Below are 4,757 nucleotides of genomic sequence, written 5' to 3'. Positions count from 1 at the left end.
ACAACGACGACGACTACTGCAACAAGGACAACGACGACGGCAACAAGGACGACGACGACGACAACGACGACGACTACTGCAACAAGGACAACGACGACGGCAACAAGGACGACGACGACAAAAACGACGACGACTACGGCAACAAGGACAACGACGACGACGACGACGACGACGACGACGACGACAGCGATGACCTAATCAACGCAACAGGCGTGAGCGGTTATGCGCTGTGCATCTGGCATTTGCATTTCGCAGATCACGCGCATGAAGCCGGTACGTGTGGCACGAGGGCAGTCGCACGACAAGTCAAACTATAAGATGTTTATTCGCATCTGTATTCTTGTTTCGTGGCGCTGCACGAAGCGCTGCAGATTACATTCGACATTTGTTCACGCGCCAGACAGAATATGGCGTTGCGTAGGAGGAAAAGAAAGTGCGTGATATATATATATGTTAACTGAACGCAAATTTCCCGATATCTCTCCTTGTATATATATCAGGAGTATCCCTATTATCTACTCCTGATAATATATATATATATATATTATTATTATTACTCACACACGTGTGGCTTCCTTGCATCGCGCGCGATCAAAAAGTGTGCATTATGTGCCTACACGTAAACCCCACCTCCCCGTAAATTTCTATCTAGCCTGCCTGCCAGTAATAAGGTCGATCAATTGCCTTCAAACCCGGTGCGGGCAGCTGGCATGTCAATATTAACGTTCTAGATGTGGGGTAAATAGCCAACTACAAGCTAAGATCTTTCTTAAACATTCGGCAGGTTCGCAGCGGTGGTAGGTGGCGGCCCACGACATCTGACATTCTTGCTAATTTAGTATGCAAACCAGCGTGTCACTGCACGTCACGACTTCCTCTTCCTTCTTTCTCTTTTGCATGCCCCATTTCTTTCTCTCTTGTCTGCCTCCTTTTTTTCCACCTCTCGATTCCTTCTCAACTTCCACGTCTTGATACATTTCCTTCTTTTCTACCTTCTCATTTTTTCTAACCACTTTCTCTCTCTCTCTATCTCCCTGACTTTGTCTCCCACGATCTATCTCCCTTTCCCTCTCTCTGGCGCCCTCTCTTTCTTTTTCCCGTTCTCTCTCCCATACGCTCACTCCCTCGTCATCCCTTCGCATTTCCTTTTCAACGATTTCGCAATTTCGCCGCGTGTGTGCGTGCTAAACATGGTGCATTCATCACGCCGAGACGCGGGCCGCTAGCCTAGCCCTCGCCATCACCGCTCTCTCTCTCTCTCTCTCTCTCTCTCTCTCTCTCTCTCTTCTCTCTCTCTCTCTCTCTTCTCTCTCTCTCTCTCTCTCTCTCAGATACTCCTTGCCTGTCCTGCTCTGTTCTGTCTGTTCTTGGTCCTGCTGTATGTCTCTCTCTCTCTCGATTCACACTGCATTGAACGCTGTAAATTCGCCAAACTGTTTTAATGGCTCAGAGTGACAAACTAATGCTGTGCGTACTCTGGCTCTCTCTCTCTCTCTCTCTCTCTCTCTCTTTCTCTCTCTCTCTGCTACTCCTCTCTCTCTCGCTCTCTCTCTCTCTCTCTCTCTCTCTCGCTCTCCTACATTTTGCTCTCTCGATCTTTCTCTCTACCTCTTCCCCTCTCTTTTCCTCACTCTCCCTTTTGTTTTCCCCTCTACAATTGCTGCCACAAGCTTCGTGGTCGTGAATTCACGCATTGTCGAGCTACATAGCGCAGACGACTAGCGTTGATCGAGTATTTCAACGACACGCGTCCGAATCGGCATAATTAAAAATTTTCGCGCCGGCGGAATTAATTCCGAGGTGATGCATCTCATTCTACGACCGCGGGGAGGATGCAGGCCAGCGTGAGGCCCGCTTCTCCCCCCTCCCGCTCCACCACCGCGTCCCTACACCCATCAGCTTACGCTCACCCCCGTGCGCTCCGATCCCGTCGCGAACGCGTGCCCCACAAGACCGGCGCCTCATTACGTCTGCTACAACGGTGCGCGTGCGTTCCCCGGTCCGATTATGCAAAGTACATTTTAATATTTTCGCCGCGACGAAATATAAGCACATTTTAATATTTCCACGCGAGCGCGGGCCACAATACAATCGGGCGGTGAGCATTTTCCGATTCGGCCGCACAGATAAAGGCCCTGCTGGATGGCAGCCGAATAATCGCACATCGGGCCATAGTTTTGCATTTTGAAAAATGACTCGCTTTACATGCAAATAGTCGAAATATGATATGTGTGGTGATCAATCTGGCAGCTCATTGTATGGTGAAATTTCAAAAGTTGACAGCAAGAAACACATTCATAATGACGGCAGAATGAGATTGCTGCGCTCGGGGATGTGGCCATTACCATATGCATTACGGACGGTGTGAAAATGCCAACCGTTTCCCACACTCGCTCTCTCTCACTCACTCACTCACTCACTCACTCATTCGCTTGCGTTCCCTCTCACGCACAAGCACGCGCCCGCACGCACGCACAAGGATACTTTCTTTTCATTCATACTTTCATTCACCACCACGAACGCAAACAAAACGAATCGCACTTGAAATTAGGCGATTGCGTTTGATCGAACTTTGAGTCGATTTAATACCGCGGTCTCCCGCACCCATCCCGCACTCCTCTATATCTCTCCCGGCCCCATCTCTTTCTTTCCCTTCTTCACCTCTCTTCCCGCTCTCTCTCCTCCCTCTTAATTCTCTTTCTATTCTCCTCCATTTTCTCTCCCCTTTTCGCTTTTTCTCTCCCTTCTCCACCTCATATCTCCCCATTCTCTCTCTCTCTCTCCCCCCTCTCACTTCTCTTTCTGTTCTCCTCCCTTCCCCCTCTCCCAATCTCTCTGTTTTCCTCTCCTCTCTACTCCCTCCCCTCCCCCTCTCTATTCCCTCTCCTCCCCGCCTCTTCCCGCGCAACTGAAGTCGTCCCGCCCGCACGTTTAGAAAAACGAATCTTCTCGTCTGCATCGTTGCCGCTACCGGTGCGCGAGTCATGACCGGATGTTACGTCATGCCGACACGGCTGCTGAGATGCCGTGGAGTTTCGAGCGTGTACGTACAAGGGACACGACGTACTCCGTACCGCGGGAGGGCGCGCCGGGCGGGGAGCGTCTCCGCGCCATAGCAACGCGCGGCTGCCTCGCCGCGGTTCTCTCGTCGTCTGTCCGCGCCCGCGCGACACGCGAGACGCGGCGAGATCACAAATGCCAATCACGTGTCAGGTGAGATCAGTTTGCTCGTCGGCGCGTCCATTACGGCGGGTCTTTCAGCGGACTCGCGATGCGCATTTTCATTACCTGAACAAACGCGAGCGTCGGCGCGGGGAGAGTGACGCGAGCGGCTGTGACGTAGTGCAACAGAAGAGCTGCTGCGCCGACGTCGGCGAGTCTGCGTGCGTGCGTGTGTGCATGTGTGCCCGTGCGTGCATGTGTGCCCGTGCGTATGTGTGTGCCCGTTCGTGCGCCATGTGTGTGCCCGTGCGTGCGTGCGTGCGTGCCCGTGCGTGTGTGCCCGTGCGTACGTACGTATGGGCGTGTGCGTACGTGTGTGCCCGTGCGTACGTATTTGCGTGTGCGTACGTGTATGGTTGGCCACAGTGGACAAAAATCAAGAATACATGACTACATATTATATGCCCGCATATAATCGACCAATGGGAAGCGAGGAATATATGCCCGCATATAATCGAATAGCTGCATTATATGCCCGCATATAATCGGAGCCAATCAAATCAAAGGAATTATGTCCACCATAAATAACTTCCGTCCCCGTTTTACACTTCCGTCCCCGTTTTACAATTGCATAATGTATTGGACTGGTATCCGGCCTCACGCTCTGCTACACAATGTACACGCTCTGCGACGACAGTTCGGCCGCGAACCAGTCTAGCCAGACGTGAAAATCTCAGCGGGCGCAGGCCATAGCATAATTTGCAAGCGCTAGCATACATGCCATTACATTGTATCAAGCGAACCAGACAATGCGTCTAGACGGTGATTTTTGGGACGGATGTGGTCAAAACGGGGACGGAAGTTATTTATGGTGGACATAATTCCTTTGATTTGATTGGCTCCGATTATATGCGGGCATATATTCGATTATATGCGGGCATATATTCCTCGCTTCCCATTGGTCGATTATATGCGGGCATATAATATGTAGTCATGTATTCTTGATTTTTGTCCACTGTGGCCAACCATATACGTGTGTGCCCGTGCGTGCGTGTGTCCATGCGTGCGTGGCCGTGTTTGTGCGTACGTGGCCGTGTTTGTGCATGCGTGCGTGCGCGCATGGGTTCGCCTGTGTCAGCGCGTATGTACGTGCGTGTACCTGTGGCAACATGCGTGCATGCGCGCGTGCGTGCGTTGGCTTTGCGTTCTTCGTAGCATTCAAAATTAAAGTGCTTGAGCAGCGATATTGGTTTTGCGTATGCATAGATAGATAGGAATGCATCGCGGAATGCATGATGTCACACAAATGTGCAGCGCAGATAATAAGATTGAATCGGATGAATGCGCAGAACAAAAGTGGCTTTATGCATTTACGGTAGACGTTTAGTAGCCATGTGGCGTTTTTTCCTCCCTGTGTCTCTGTGTGTCTGCGTGCGTGCGTACGATTGCATGCGTGTGTGAAATGGGTTAACACAAAAACCTGGCCGCAAAGTTTCACCCGTGCGCGCTCCTGCTGTTTGTTGCCAATGTGACTACCGCGAAGGGTGTCTGCTAAATTAATTGATAATTAGCATTTTAATTAGTCAAGAGTCGTT

Source organism: Priapulus caudatus, unplaced genomic scaffold, assembly GCF_000485595.1.
Source record: "Priapulus caudatus unplaced genomic scaffold, Priapulus_caudatus-5.0.1 Scaffold4, whole genome shotgun sequence".
Lineage (NCBI taxonomy): Eukaryota > Metazoa > Priapulida > Priapulimorpha > Priapulimorphida > Priapulidae > Priapulus > Priapulus caudatus.
Note: the sequence above shows the minus strand (reverse complement) of the source record.